Genomic DNA, 15,389 nt, shown 5'->3' on the forward strand with positions numbered 1-15,389 from the left:
TGACTCCACTTTGTCCAAAAGGGATCTATTCCATTCAATTACACATGATCTAGATTAGACTGACAACAAGATACTGCACGGGACATAGCAGAGTTGGTGAAGTTGAGTGGTGATGAGTTTGCTATTTGGATGAATAAAGCAAGTAAAAAGTGTGTTAGATAAAAATTCATTTCAATTCGCTAATCGGGCTAATATGAATCAGGTGAATCGAGTTCTGCTTTTGGAAACTGGGTTAAGAAGGGGTGCACCGTTCCTGGAGGTACTGCAATACCAGGTCAATGCGTGGAGTGGACAGAGCAAGCTCTTTTTCCATCTCCCTGTTCTAAAAATCCATTTAATATATGGTCCCCAGATAGGGGACGTATCAGATATTAAACTGATAAGAACAGATACTACACTTGATCTTAGCCAAAAGGCCGAGAAGCGATAACCAGAATTGGTTTGGGCCTCGAGTGGCACCCTGGCCTATGCCGGACACATCTTAGGGAGAGAGAGCGAGAGGGAGACAAACCCACGCCTACACAAGACATTTTGTCACCCAAGCCAACCCTTGAAAAGGCTGCTTTGCAGAGCAAAAACAAGAAGAATGGTGCGTTTTGCAGCCGCCGCCCACTGCAATGAATCTGAATAACTCCTCCTTTAGGGCGCAAGCAACTCCCCTCCCCCTTGCAGTCTTTCCAATTCACGATACAAAAAGACGGACAGGACAGGTTGCCTGACTTTCCGTCACTGCCACCCTTTGCCATCCTTACCCGTAGAAAGCCCTTTCATCATCCCCAAACCCTAATCTTTTCCCTTTCCTTCCCAGCCCCCAAACCCTGCCCTCTGTACCTTTCTCACCACCCGCTTCCCTTCTCCTGTCATCCCCCTACCACCCGGGAAAAAAAGAGATTGCCCCCTCCTTCCACTAGCCCACCCTCCCACCCAAAGAACAACTTCTTCTGCGCAGCTTGTTTTCTAGGCAGCAGCGCTATTGTGATGTCATCGGGGGGCATTGTGACAAGCCGCCAGTGTTCCATCTCTTCATGTTGTGCACTGTTCAAACCGAAAATACATCAACAGGCAGGCTACAGAAAAGCTTACTAACAAAGGTTAGAGAGGGGCTTTCTCAGAGGGCTTTTTACAGTTTGTCTATTCCCAATTAGCCGGTTTAGTATACTTAATGAAAGTACTAATTCTTTCATAGGCCGCCCATTCTTAGTATTTGACGTTCAGGTAACAACAGGTAACTTTATTTGGAGTGGAAGCAGAGAGATAACACCAGATGCCAATTGTAGATCCTCTCACACCTGTGGTCACTGCAGCATCTGACTCCACTTTGTCCAAAAGGGATCTATTCCATTCAATTACACATGATCTAGATTAGACTGACAACAAGATACTGCACGGGACATAGCAGAGTTGGTGAAGTTGAGTGGTGATGAGTTTGCTATTTGGATGAATAAAGCAAGTAAAAAGTGTGTTAGATAAAAATTCATTTCAATTCGCTAATCGGGCTAATATGAATCAGGTGAATCGAGTTCTGCTTTTGGAAACTGGGTTAAGAAGGGGTGCACCGTTCCTGGAGGTACTGCAATACCAGGTCAATGCGTGGAGTGGACAGAGCAAGCTCTTTTTCCATCTCCCTGTTCTAAAAATCCATTTAATATATGGTCCCCAGATAGGGGACGTATCAGATATTAAACTGATAAGAACAGATACTACACTTGATCTTAGCCAAAAGGCCGAGAAGCAATAACCAGAATTGGTTTGGGCCTCGAGTGGCACCCTGGCCTATGCCGGACACATCTTAGGGAGAGAGAGCGAGAGGGAGACAAACCCACGCCTACACAAGACATTTTGTCACCCAAGCCAACCCTTGAAAAGGCTGCTTTGCAGAGCAAAAACAAGAAGAATGGTGCGTTTTGCAGCCGCCGCCCACTGCAATGAATCTGAATAACTCCTCCTTTAGGGCGCAAGCAACTCCCCTCCCCCTTGCAGTCTTTCCAATTCACGATACAAAAAGACGGACAGGACAGGTTGCCTGACTTTCCGTCACTGCCACCCTTTGCCATCCTTACCCGTAGAAAGCCCTTTCATCATCCCCAAACCCTAATCTTTTCCCTTTCCTTCCCAGCCCCCAAACCCTGCCCTCTGTACCTTTCTCACCACCCGCTTCCCTTCTCCTGTCATCCCCCTACCACCCGGGAAAAAAAGAGATTGCCCCCTCCTTCCACTAGCCCACCCTCCCACCCAAAGAACAACTTCTTCTGCGCAGCTTGTTTTCTAGGCAGCAGCGCTATTGTGATGTCATCGGGGGGCATTGTGACAAGCCGCCAGTGTTCCGTCTCTTCATGTTGTGCACTGTTCAAACCGAAAATACATCAACAGGCAGGCTACAGAAAAGCTTACTAACAAAGGTTAGAGAGGGGCTTTCTCAGAGGGCTTTTTACAGTTTGTCTATTCCCAATTAGCCGGTTTAGTATACTTAATGAAAGTACTAATTCTTTCATAGGCCGCCCATTCTTAGTATTTGACGTTCAGGTAACAACAGGTAACTTTATTTGGAGTGGAAGCAGAGAGATAACACCAGATGCCAATTGTAGATCCTCTCACACCTGTGGTCACTGCAGCATCTGACTCCACTTTGTCCAAAAGGGATCTATTCCATTCAATTACACATGATCTAGATTAGACTGACAACAAGATACTGCACGGGACATAGCAGAGTTGGTGAAGTTGAGTGGTGATGAGTTTGCTATTTGGATGAATAAAGCAAGTAAAAAGTGTGTTAGATAAAAATTCATTTCAATTCGCTAATCGGGCTAATATGAATCAGGTGAATCGAGTTCTGCTTTTGGAAACTGGGTTAAGAAGGGGTGCACCGTTCCTGGAGGTACTGCAATACCAGGTCAATGCGTGGAGTGGACAGAGCAAGCTCTTTTTCCATCTCCCTGTTCTAAAAATCCATTTAATATATGGTCCCCAGATAGGGGACGTATCAGATATTAAACTGATAAGAACAGATACTACACTTGATCTTAGCCAAAAGGCCGAGAAGCGATAACCAGAATTGGTTTGGGCCTCGAGTGGCACCCTGGCCTATGCCGGACACATCTTAGGGAGAGAGAGCGAGAGGGAGACAAACCCACGCCTACACAAGACATTTTGTCACCCAAGCCAACCCTTGAAAAGGCTGCTTTGCAGAGCAAAAACAAGAAGAATGGTGCGTTTTGCAGCCGCCGCCCACTGCAATGAATCTGAATAACTCCTCCTTTAGGGCGCAAGCAACTCCCCTCCCCCTTGCAGTCTTTCCAATTCACGATACAAAAAGACGGACAGGACAGGTTGCCTGACTTTCCGTCACTGCCACCCTTTGCCATCCTTACCCGTAGAAAGCCCTTTCATCATCCCCAAACCCTAATCTTTTCCCTTTCCTTCCCAGCCCCCAAACCCTGCCCTCTGTACCTTTCTCACCACCCGCTTCCCTTCTCCTGTCATCCCCCTACCACCCGGGAAAAAAAGAGATTGCCCCCTCCTTCCACTAGCCCACCCTCCCACCCAAAGAACAACTTCTTCTGCGCAGCTTGTTTTCTAGGCAGCAGCGCTATTGTGATGTCATCGGGGGGCATTGTGACAAGCCGCCAGTGTTCCGTCTCTTCATGTTGTGCACTGTTCAAACCGAAAATACATCAACAGGCAGGCTACAGAAAAGCTTACTAACAAAGGTTAGAGAGGGGCTTTCTCAGAGGGCTTTTTACAGTTTGTCTATTCCCAATTAGCCGGTTTAGTATACTTAATGAAAGTACTAATTCTTTCATAGGCCGCCCATTCTTAGTATTTGACGTTCAGGTAACAACAGGTAACTTTATTTGGAGTGGAAGCAGAGAGATAACACCAGATGCCAATTGTAGATCCTCTCACACCTGTGGTCACTGCAGCATCTGACTCCACTTTGTCCAAAAGGGATCTATTCCATTCAATTACACATGATCTAGATTAGACTGACAACAAGATACTGCACGGGACATAGCAGAGTTGGTGAAGTTGAGTGGTGATGAGTTTGCTATTTGGATGAATAAAGCAAGTAAAAAGTGTGTTAGATAAAAATTCATTTCAATTCGCTAATCGGGCTAATATGAATCAGGTGAATCGAGTTCTGCTTTTGGAAACTGGGTTAAGAAGGGGTGCACCGTTCCTGGAGGTACTGCAATACCAGGTCAATGCGTGGAGTGGACAGAGCAAGCTCTTTTTCCATCTCCCTGTTCTAAAAATCCATTTAATATATGGTCCCCAGATAGGGGACGTATCAGATATTAAACTGATAAGAACAGATACTACACTTGATCTTAGCCAAAAGGCCGAGAAGCGATAACCAGAATTGGTTTGGGCCTCGAGTGGCACCCTGGCCTATGCCGGACACATCTTAGGGAGAGAGAGCGAGAGGGAGACAAACCCACGCCTACACAAGACATTTTGTCACCCAAGCCAACCCTTGAAAAGGCTGCTTTGCAGAGCAAAAACAAGAAGAATGGTGCGTTTTGCAGCCGCCGCCCACTGCAATGAATCTGAATAACTCCTCCTTTAGGGCGCAAGCAACTCCCCTCCCCCTTGCAGTCTTTCCAATTCACGATACAAAAAGACGGACAGGACAGGTTGCCTGACTTTCCGTCACTGCCACCCTTTGCCATCCTTACCCGTAGAAAGCCCTTTCATCATCCCCAAACCCTAATCTTTTCCCTTTCCTTCCCAGCCCCCAAACCCTGCCCTCTGTACCTTTCTCACCACCCGCTTCCCTTCTCCTGTCATCCCCCTACCACCCGGGAAAAAAAGAGATTGCCCCCTCCTTCCACTAGCCCACCCTCCCACCCAAAGAACAACTTCTTCTGCGCAGCTTGTTTTCTAGGCAGCAGCGCTATTGTGATGTCATCGGGGGGCATTGTGACAAGCCGCCAGTGTTCCGTCTCTTCATGTTGTGCACTGTTCAAACCGAAAATACATCAACAGGCAGGCTACAGAAAAGCTTACTAACAAAGGTTAGAGAGGGGCTTTCTCAGAGGGCTTTTTACAGTTTGTCTATTCCCAATTAGCCGGTTTAGTATACTTAATGAAAGTACTAATTCTTTCATAGGCCGCCCATTCTTAGTATTTGACGTTCAGGTAACAACAGGTAACTTTATTTGGAGTGGAAGCAGAGAGATAACACCAGATGCCAATTGTAGATCCTCTCACACCTGTGGTCACTGCAGCATCTGACTCCACTTTGTCCAAAAGGGATCTATTCCATTCAATTACACATGATCTAGATTAGACTGACAACAAGATACTGCACGGGACATAGCAGAGTTGGTGAAGTTGAGTGGTGATGAGTTTGCTATTTGGATGAATAAAGCAAGTAAAAAGTGTGTTAGATAAAAATTCATTTCAATTCGCTAATCGGGCTAATATGAATCAGGTGAATCGAGTTCTGCTTTTGGAAACTGGGTTAAGAAGGGGTGCACCGTTCCTGGAGGTACTGCAATACCAGGTCAATGCGTGGAGTGGACAGAGCAAGCTCTTTTTCCATCTCCCTGTTCTAAAAATCCATTTAATATATGGTCCCCAGATAGGGGACGTATCAGATATTAAACTGATAAGAACAGATACTACACTTGATCTTAGCCAAAAGGCCGAGAAGCGATAACCAGAATTGGTTTGGGCCTCGAGTGGCACCCTGGCCTATGCCGGACACATCTTAGGGAGAGAGAGCGAGAGGGAGACAAACCCACGCCTACACAAGACATTTTGTCACCCAAGCCAACCCTTGAAAAGGCTGCTTTGCAGAGCAAAAACAAGAAGAATGGTGCGTTTTGCAGCCGCCGCCCACTGCAATGAATCTGAATAACTCCTCCTTTAGGGCGCAAGCAACTCCCCTCCCCCTTGCAGTCTTTCCAATTCACGATACAAAAAGACGGACAGGACAGGTTGCCTGACTTTCCGTCACTGCCACCCTTTGCCATCCTTACCCGTAGAAAGCCCTTTCATCATCCCCAAACCCTAATCTTTTCCCTTTCCTTCCCAGCCCCCAAACCCTGCCCTCTGTACCTTTCTCACCACCCGCTTCCCTTCTCCTGTCATCCCCCTACCACCCGGGAAAAAAAGAGATTGCCCCCTCCTTCCACTAGCCCACCCTCCCACCCAAAGAACAACTTCTTCTGCGCAGCTTGTTTTCTAGGCAGCAGCGCTATTGTGATGTCATCGGGGGGCATTGTGACAAGTCGCCAGTGTTCCGTCTCTTCATGTTGTGCACTGTTCAAACCGAAAATACATCAACAGGCAGGCTACAGAAAAGCTTACTAACAAAGGTTAGAGAGGGGCTTTCTCAGAGGGCTTTTTACAGTTTGTCTATTCCCAATTAGCCGGTTTAGTATACTTAATGAAAGTACTAATTCTTTCATAGGCCGCCCATTCTTAGTATTTGACGTTCAGGTAACAACAGGTAACTTTATTTGGAGTGGAAGCAGAGAGATAACACCAGATGCCAATTGTAGATCCTCTCACACCTGTGGTCACTGCAGCATCTGACTCCACTTTGTCCAAAAGGGATCTATTCCATTCAATTACACATGATCTAGATTAGACTGACAACAAGATACTGCACGGGACATAGCAGAGTTGGTGAAGTTGAGTGGTGATGAGTTTGCTATTTGGATGAATAAAGCAAGTAAAAAGTGTGTTAGATAAAAATTCATTTCAATTCGCTAATCGGGCTAATATGAATCAGGTGAATCGAGTTCTGCTTTTGGAAACTGGGTTAAGAAGGGGTGCACCGTTCCTGGAGGTACTGCAATACCAGGTCAATGCGTGGAGTGGACAGAGCAAGCTCTTTTTCCATCTCCCTGTTCTAAAAATCCATTTAATATATGGTCCCCAGATAGGGGACGTATCAGATATTAAACTGATAAGAACAGATACTACACTTGATCTTAGCCAAAAGGCCGAGAAGCGATAACCAGAATTGGTTTGGGCCTCGAGTGGCACCCTGGCCTATGCCGGACACATCTTAGGGAGAGAGAGCGAGAGGGAGACAAACCCACGCCTACACAAGACATTTTGTCACCCAAGCCAACCCTTGAAAAGGCTGCTTTGCAGAGCAAAAACAAGAAGAATGGTGCGTTTTGCAGCCGCCGCCCACTGCAATGAATCTGAATAACTCCTCCTTTAGGGCGCAAGCAACTCCCCTCCCCCTTGCAGTCTTTCCAATTCACGATACAAAAAGACGGACAGGACAGGTTGCCTGACTTTCCGTCACTGCCACCCTTTGCCATCCTTACCCGTAGAAAGCCCTTTCATCATCCCCAAACCCTAATCTTTTCCCTTTCCTTCCCAGCCCCCAAACCCTGCCCTCTGTACCTTTCTCACCACCCGCTTCCCTTCTCCTGTCATCCCCCTACCACCCGGGAAAAAAAGAGATTGCCCCCTCCTTCCACTAGCCCACCCTCCCACCCAAAGAACAACTTCTTCTGCGCAGCTTGTTTTCTAGGCAGCAGCGCTATTGTGATGTCATCGGGGGGCATTGTGACAAGCCGCCAGTGTTCCGTCTCTTCATGTTGTGCACTGTTCAAACCGAAAATACATCAACAGGCAGGCTACAGAAAAGCTTACTAACAAAGGTTAGAGAGGGGCTTTCTCAGAGGGCTTTTTACAGTTTGTCTATTCCCAATTAGCCGGTTTAGTATACTTAATGAAAGTACTAATTCTTTCATAGGCCGCCCATTCTTAGTATTTGACGTTCAGGTAACAACAGGTAACTTTATTTGGAGTGGAAGCAGAGAGATAACACCAGATGCCAATTGTAGATCCTCTCACACCTGTGGTCACTGCAGCATCTGACTCCACTTTGTCCAAAAGGGATCTATTCCATTCAATTACACATGATCTAGATTAGACTGACAACAAGATACTGCACGGGACATAGCAGAGTTGGTGAAGTTGAGTGGTGATGAGTTTGCTATTTGGATGAATAAAGCAAGTAAAAAGTGTGTTAGATAAAAATTCATTTCAATTCGCTAATCGGGCTAATATGAATCAGGTGAATCGAGTTCTGCTTTTGGAAACTGGGTTAAGAAGGGGTGCACCGTTCCTGGAGGTACTGCAATACCAGGTCAATGCGTGGAGTGGACAGAGCAAGCTCTTTTTCCATCTCCCTGTTCTAAAAATCCATTTAATATATGGTCCCCAGATAGGGGACGTATCAGATATTAAACTGATAAGAACAGATGAGATTACATCCGCAATTTTCAGAAAACGGTCATCGGCCACCACACAAAAGCGCAGTGCCGCAGGTGATCGCCTCCCGAGCCCAGGAACCACCAGCCATAAGGGGACGTAAGCACCAAAAGGCGCAACAATCCCCGAGGCCGGCGGTTGTGCAAGCCCGGGCCCCTCCCAGCCAAGACCAAGGCAAACCCAATGAAGGGACTACACTTGATCTTAGCCAAAAGGCCGAGAAGCGATAACCAGAATTGGTTTGGGCCTCGAGTGGCACCCTGGCCTATGCCGGACACATCTTAGGGAGAGAGAGCGAGAGGGAGACAAACCCACGCCTACACAAGACATTTTGTCACCCAAGCCAACCCTTGAAAAGGCTGCTTTGCAGAGCAAAAACAAGAAGAATGGTGCGTTTTGCAGCCGCCGCCCACTGCAATGAATCTGAATAACTCCTCCTTTAGGGCGCAAGCAACTCCCCTCCCCCTTGCAGTCTTTCCAATTCACGATACAAAAAGACGGACAGGACAGGTTGCCTGACTTTCCGTCACTGCCACCCTTTGCCATCCTTACCCGTAGAAAGCCCTTTCATCATCCCCAAACCCTAATCTTTTCCCTTTCCTTCCCAGCCCCCAAACCCTGCCCTCTGTACCTTTCTCACCACCCGCTTCCCTTCTCCTGTCATCCCCCTACCACCCGGGAAAAAAAGAGATTGCCCCCTCCTTCCACTAGCCCACCCTCCCACCCAAAGAACAACTTCTTCTGCGCAGCTTGTTTTCTAGGCAGCAGCGCTATTGTGATGTCATCGGGGGGCATTGTGACAAGCCGCCAGTGTTCCGTCTCTTCATGTTGTGCACTGTTCAAACCGAAAATACATCAACAGGCAGGCTACAGAAAAGCTTACTAACAAAGGTTAGAGAGGGGCTTTCTCAGAGGGCTTTTTACAGTTTGTCTATTCCCAATTAGCCGGTTTAGTATACTTAATGAAAGTACTAATTCTTTCATAGGCCGCCCATTCTTAGTATTTGACGTTCAGGTAACAACAGGTAACTTTATTTGGAGTGGAAGCAGAGAGATAACACCAGATGCCAATTGTAGATCCTCTCACACCTGTGGTCACTGCAGCATCTGACTCCACTTTGTCCAAAAGGGATCTATTCCATTCAATTACACATGATCTAGATTAGACTGACAACAAGATACTGCACGGGACATAGCAGAGTTGGTGAAGTTGAGTGGTGATGAGTTTGCTATTTGGATGAATAAAGCAAGTAAAAAGTGTGTTAGATAAAAATTCATTTCAATTCGCTAATCGGGCTAATATGAATCAGGTGAATCGAGTTCTGCTTTTGGAAACTGGGTTAAGAAGGGGTGCACCGTTCCTGGAGGTACTGCAATACCAGGTCAATGCGTGGAGTGGACAGAGCAAGCTCTTTTTCCATCTCCCTGTTCTAAAAATCCATTTAATATATGGTCCCCAGATAGGGGACGTATCAGATATTAAACTGATAAGAACAGATTTTGATTTAATGAAGCTTTCCAAAGCACCGCAAAAATGCATGACCGAAGTCACACCAAAAACAGTGCAAAGGCTAGGATTCGTGTGGACCCCTCCGTGAGAAGAGGATCCCCAAAAATCAACCCCGTCCCTCCGAGCCAGAAGGCCACAGCGAGGGTCAGGGATCTTCGGTGCTCCCCCAAGCCGAAGCCTGGTTGAGCCTTGTTGTTGCTCCCAGCGTCCACCGAGGCATCTTACCCAAGTGGAGTAGGGAGCTACTAGTCGTTGGTTTCGCAGCCGAGACTGCCCGGACCGTCAACCGGTGTTGGTTTCTCAGCCCAAGGCTGACCGGACCTCCAACCGGGTGTTGGTTTCTCAGCCCAAGGCTGACCGGACCTCCAACCGGGTGTTGGTTTCTCAGCCCAAGGCTAAGAGGACCTCCAACCGGGTGTTGGTTTCTCAGCCAAAGCTGACCCGGACCTCCAACCGAGTGTTGGTTTCTCAGCCCAAAGCTGACCGGACCTCCGACCGGGATTATAAAAATTTCCCTTCTTAGCCAGAAGGCCGGGATAGGGCAATATGCTTGGAAAGTATGAATAGGCAAGGCGCGGCGTGCGACAGAGTCTGAGGCTTACCAGGGTCCCAACCTAGCAAGTTCAGACTCCCTCCAGGGTGTCCATTCCTGGGGCACATTGCACCATAACCCCCACACTTACTCAGTCTAATAGCCTCGATCCTGGTAGGGCCATGGTTTCCTCTAGATGGATATACTATCCTCCTAAAGTACTAACAAGCGCAACCTTCCAGTGTGCATTGCATCATTGTACTAAGGTGGCCGGAGCCTTAAACCACCTTTTCGAACGATACTACTACACTTGATCTTAGCCAAAAGGCCGAGAAGCGATAACCAGAATTGGTTTGGGCCTCGAGTGGCACCCTGGCCTATGCCGGACACATCTTAGGGAGAGAGAGCGAGAGGGAGACAAACCCACGCCTACACAAGACATTTTGTCACCCAAGCCAACCCTTGAAAAGGCTGCTTTGCAGAGCAAAAACAAGAAGAATGGTGCGTTTTGCAGCCGCCGCCCACTGCAATGAATCTGAATAACTCCTCCTTTAGGGCGCAAGCAACTCCCCTCCCCCTTGCAGTCTTTCCAATTCACGATACAAAAAGACGGACAGGACAGGTTGCCTGACTTTCCGTCACTGCCACCCTTTGCCATCCTTACCCGTAGAAAGCCCTTTCATCATCCCCAAACCCTAATCTTTTCCCTTTCCTTCCCAGCCCCCAAACCCTGCCCTCTGTACCTTTCTCACCACCCGCTTCCCTTCTCCTGTCATCCCCCTACCACCCGGGAAAAAAAGAGATTGCCCCCTCCTTCCACTAGCCCACCCTCCCACCCAAAGAACAACTTCTTCTGCGCAGCTTGTTTTCTAGGCAGCAGCGCTATTGTGATGTCATCGGGGGGCATTGTGACAAGCCGCCAGTGTTCCGTCTCTTCATGTTGTGCACTGTTCAAACCGAAAATACATCAACAGGCAGGCTACAGAAAAGCTTACTAACAAAGGTTAGAGAGGGGCTTTCTCAGAGGGCTTTTTACAGTTTGTCTATTCCCAATTAGCCGGTTTAGTATACTTAATGAAAGTACTAATTCTTTCATAGGCCGCCCATTCTTAGTATTTGACGTTCAGGTAACAACAGGTAACTTTATTTGGAGTGGAAGCAGAGAGATAACACCAGATGCCAATTGTAGATCCTCTCACACCTGTGGTCACTGCAGCATCTGACTCCACTTTGTCCAAAAGGGATCTATTCCATTCAATTACACATGATCTAGATTAGACTGACAACAAGATACTGCACGGGACATAGCAGAGTTGGTGAAGTTGAGTGGTGATGAGTTTGCTATTTGGATGAATAAAGCAAGTAAAAAGTGTGTTAGATAAAAATTCATTTCAATTCGCTAATCGGGCTAATATGAATCAGGTGAATCGAGTTCTGCTTTTGGAAACTGGGTTAAGAAGGGGTGCACCGTTCCTGGAGGTACTGCAATACCAGGTCAATGCGTGGAGTGGACAGAGCAAGCTCTTTTTCCATCTCCCTGTTCTAAAAATCCATTTAATATATGGTCCCCAGATAGGGGACGTATCAGATATTAAACTGATAAGAACAGATACTACACTTGATCTTAGCCAAAAGGCCGAGAAGCGATAACCAGAATTGGTTTGGGCCTCGAGTGGCACCCTGGCCTATGCCGGACACATCTTAGGGAGAGAGAGCGAGAGGGAGACAAACCCACGCCTACACAAGACATTTTGTCACCCAAGCCAACCCTTGAAAAGGCTGCTTTGCAGAGCAAAAACAAGAAGAATGGTGCGTTTTGCAGCCGCCGCCCACTGCAATGAATCTGAATAACTCCTCCTTTAGGGCGCAAGCAACTCCCCTCCCCCTTGCAGTCTTTCCAATTCACGATACAAAAAGACGGACAGGACAGGTTGCCTGACTTTCCGTCACTGCCACCCTTTGCCATCCTTACCCGTAGAAAGCCCTTTCATCATCCCCAAACCCTAATCTTTTCCCTTTCCTTCCCAGCCCCCAAACCCTGCCCTCTGTACCTTTCTCACCACCCGCTTCCCTTCTCCTGTCATCCCCCTACCACCCGGGAAAAAAAGAGATTGCCCCCTCCTTCCACTAGCCCACCCTCCCACCCAAAGAACAACTTCTTCTGCGCAGCTTGTTTTCTAGGCAGCAGCGCTATTGTGATGTCATCAGGGGGCATTGTGACAAGCCGCCAGTGTTCCGTCTCTTCATGTTGTGCACTGTTCAAACCGAAAATACATCAACAGGCAGGCTACAGAAAAGCTTACTAACAAAGGTTAGAGAGGGGCTTTCTCAGAGGGCTTTTTACAGTTTGTCTATTCCCAATTAGCCGGTTTAGTATACTTAATGAAAGTACTAATTCTTTCATAGGCCGCCCATTCTTAGTATTTGACGTTCAGGTAACAACAGGTAACTTTATTTGGAGTGGAAGCAGAGAGATAACACCAGATGCCAATTGTAGATCCTCTCACACCTGTGGTCACTGCAGCATCTGACTCCACTTTGTCCAAAAGGGATCTATTCCATTCAATTACACATGATCTAGATTAGACTGACAACAAGATACTGCACGGGACATAGCAGAGTTGGTGAAGTTGAGTGGTGATGAGTTTGCTATTTGGATGAATAAAGCAAGTAAAAAGTGTGTTAGATAAAAATTCATTTCAATTCGCTAATCGGGCTAATATGAATCAGGTGAATCGAGTTCTGCTTTTGGAAACTGGGTTAAGAAGGGGTGCACCGTTCCTGGAGGTACTGCAATACCAGGTCAATGCGTGGAGTGGACAGAGCAAGCTCTTTTTCCATCTCCCTGTTCTAAAAATCCATTTAATATATGGTCCCCAGATAGGGGACGTATCAGATATTAAACTGATAAGAACAGATACTACACTTGATCTTAGCCAAAAGGCCGAGAAGCGATAACCAGAATTGGTTTGGGCCTCGAGTGGCACCCTGGCCTATGCCGGACACATCTTAGGGAGAGAGAGCGAGAGGGAGACAAACCCACGCCTACACAAGACATTTTGTCACCCAAGCCAACCCTTGAAAAGGCTGCTTTGCAGAGCAAAAACAAGAAGAATGGTGCGTTTTGCAGCCGCCGCCCACTGCAATGAATCTGAATAACTCCTCCTTTAGGGCGCAAGCAACTCCCCTCCCCCTTGCAGTCTTTCCAATTCACGATACAAAAAGACGGACAGGACAGGTTGCCTGACTTTCCGTCACTGCCACCCTTTGCCATCCTTACCCGTAGAAAGCCCTTTCATCATCCCCAAACCCTAATCTTTTCCCTTTCCTTCCCATCCCCCAAACCCTGCCCTCTGTACCTTTCTCACCACCCGCTTCCCTTCTCCTGTCATCCCCCTACCACCCGGGAAAAAAAGAGATTGCCCCCTCCTTCCACTAGCCCACCCTCCCACCCAAAGAACAACTTCTTCTGCGCAGCTTGTTTTCTAGGCAGCAGCGCTATTGTGATGTCATCGGGGGGCATTGTGACAAGCCGCCAGTGTTCCGTCTCTTCATGTTGTGCACTGTTCAAACCGAAAATACATCAACAGGCAGGCTACAGAAAAGCTTACTAACAAAGGTTAGAGAGGGGCTTTCTCAGAGGGCTTTTTACAGTTTGTCTATTCCCAATTAGCCGGTTTAGTATACTTAATGAAAGTACTAATTCTTTCATAGGCCGCCCATTCTTAGTATTTGACGTTCAGGTAACAACAGGTAACTTTATTTGGAGTGGAAGCAGAGAGATAACACCAGATGCCAATTGTAGATCCTCTCACACCTGTGGTCACTGCAGCATCTGACTCCACTTTGTCCAAAAGGGATCTATTCCATTCAATTACACATGATCTAGATTAGACTGACAACAAGATACTGCACGGGACATAGCAGAGTTGGTGAAGTTGAGTGGTGATGAGTTTGCTATTTGGATGAATAAAGCAAGTAAAAAGTGTGTTAGATAAAAATTCATTTCAATTCGCTAATCGGGCTAATATGAATCAGGTGAATCGAGTTCTGCTTTTGGAAACTAGGTTAAGAAGGGGTGCACCGTTCCTGGAGGTACTGCAATACCAGGTCAATGCGTGGAGTGGACAGAGCAAGCTCTTTTTCCATCTCCCTGTTCTAAAAATCCATTTAATATATGGTCCCCAGATAGGGGACGTATCAGATATTAAACTGATAAGAACAGATACTACACTTGATCTTAGCCAAAAGGCCGAGAAGCGATAACCAGAATTGGTTTGGGCCTCGAGTGGCACCCTGGCCTATGCCGGACACATCTTAGGGAGAGAGAGCGAGAGGGAGACAAACCCACGCCTACACAAGACATTTTGTCACCCAAGCCAACCCTTGAAAAGGCTGCTTTGCAGAGCAAAAACAAGAAGAATGGTGCGTTTTGCAGCCGCCGCCCACTGCAATGAATCTGAATAACTCCTCCTTTAGGGCGCAAGCAACTCCCCTCCCCCTTGCAGTCTTTCCAATTCACGATACAAAAAGACGGACAGGACAGGTTGCCTGACTTTCCGTCACTGCCACCCTTTGCCATCCTTACCCGTAGAAAGCCCTTTCATCATCCCCAAACCCTAATCTTTTCCCTTTCCTTCCCAGCCCCCAAACCCTGCCCTCTGTACCTTTCTCACCACCCGCTTCCCTTCTCCTGTCATCCCCCTACCACCCGGGAAAAAAAGAGATTGCCCCCTCCTTCCACTAGCCCACCCTCCCACCCAAAGAACAACTTCTTCTGCGCAGCTTGTTTTCTAGGCAGCAGCGCTATTGTGATGTCATCGGGGGGCATTGTGACAAGCCGCCAGTGTTCCGTCTCTTCATGTTGTGCACTGTTCAAACCGAAAATACATCAACAGGCAGGCTACAGAAAAGCTTACTAACAAAGGTTAGAGAGGGGCTTTCTCAGAGGGCTTTTTACAGTTTGTCTATTCCCAATTAGCCGGTTTAGTATACTTAATGAAAGTACTAATTCTTTCATAGGCCGCCCATTCTTAGTATTTGACGTTCAGGTAACAACAGGTAACTTTATTTGGAGTGGAAGCAGAGAGATAACACCAG

General features: G+C 47.2%; 11 non-coding genes across 11 annotated transcripts; all 11 read right to left on the minus strand.

Moving 5' to 3' along the window:
* Positions 1-237: 237 nt before the first annotated feature.
* On the minus strand, positions 238-428 carry LOC142267900 (U2 spliceosomal RNA). Its single transcript, XR_012733707.1, has one exon. It is a non-coding gene; the product is annotated as a U2 spliceosomal RNA (small nuclear RNA).
* A 1,117-nt stretch (positions 429-1,545) lies between these two features.
* Positions 1,546-1,736, minus strand: LOC142267861 (U2 spliceosomal RNA). The gene has a single exon (XR_012733676.1). It is a non-coding gene; the product is annotated as a U2 spliceosomal RNA (small nuclear RNA).
* A 1,117-nt stretch (positions 1,737-2,853) lies between these two features.
* On the minus strand, positions 2,854-3,044 carry LOC142267901 (U2 spliceosomal RNA). Its single transcript, XR_012733708.1, has one exon. It is a non-coding gene; the product is annotated as a U2 spliceosomal RNA (small nuclear RNA).
* Positions 3,045-4,161: 1,117 nt separating this feature from the next.
* Positions 4,162-4,352, minus strand: LOC142267902 (U2 spliceosomal RNA). The gene has a single exon (XR_012733709.1). It is a non-coding gene; the product is annotated as a U2 spliceosomal RNA (small nuclear RNA).
* A 1,117-nt stretch (positions 4,353-5,469) lies between these two features.
* LOC142267904 (U2 spliceosomal RNA) lies at positions 5,470-5,660 on the minus strand. Its single transcript, XR_012733711.1, has one exon. It is a non-coding gene; the product is annotated as a U2 spliceosomal RNA (small nuclear RNA).
* A 1,117-nt stretch (positions 5,661-6,777) lies between these two features.
* On the minus strand, positions 6,778-6,968 carry LOC142267905 (U2 spliceosomal RNA). Its single transcript, XR_012733712.1, has one exon. It is a non-coding gene; the product is annotated as a U2 spliceosomal RNA (small nuclear RNA).
* A 1,117-nt stretch (positions 6,969-8,085) lies between these two features.
* On the minus strand, positions 8,086-8,270 carry LOC142267889 (U2 spliceosomal RNA). Its single transcript, XR_012733701.1, has one exon. It is a non-coding gene; the product is annotated as a U2 spliceosomal RNA (small nuclear RNA).
* A 1,322-nt stretch (positions 8,271-9,592) lies between these two features.
* On the minus strand, positions 9,593-9,787 carry LOC142267878 (U2 spliceosomal RNA). The gene has a single exon (XR_012733691.1). It is a non-coding gene; the product is annotated as a U2 spliceosomal RNA (small nuclear RNA).
* Positions 9,788-11,746: 1,959 nt separating this feature from the next.
* LOC142267907 (U2 spliceosomal RNA) lies at positions 11,747-11,937 on the minus strand. The gene has a single exon (XR_012733713.1). It is a non-coding gene; the product is annotated as a U2 spliceosomal RNA (small nuclear RNA).
* Positions 11,938-13,054: 1,117 nt separating this feature from the next.
* Positions 13,055-13,245, minus strand: LOC142267908 (U2 spliceosomal RNA). Its single transcript, XR_012733714.1, has one exon. It is a non-coding gene; the product is annotated as a U2 spliceosomal RNA (small nuclear RNA).
* Positions 13,246-14,362: 1,117 nt separating this feature from the next.
* On the minus strand, positions 14,363-14,553 carry LOC142267909 (U2 spliceosomal RNA). The gene has a single exon (XR_012733715.1). It is a non-coding gene; the product is annotated as a U2 spliceosomal RNA (small nuclear RNA).
* Between the last annotated feature and the right edge of the window lie 836 nt (positions 14,554-15,389).

This window comes from Anomaloglossus baeobatrachus, unplaced genomic scaffold (genome assembly GCF_048569485.1).
Source record: "Anomaloglossus baeobatrachus isolate aAnoBae1 unplaced genomic scaffold, aAnoBae1.hap1 Scaffold_2973, whole genome shotgun sequence".
Classification (NCBI taxonomy): domain Eukaryota; kingdom Metazoa; phylum Chordata; class Amphibia; order Anura; family Aromobatidae; genus Anomaloglossus; species Anomaloglossus baeobatrachus.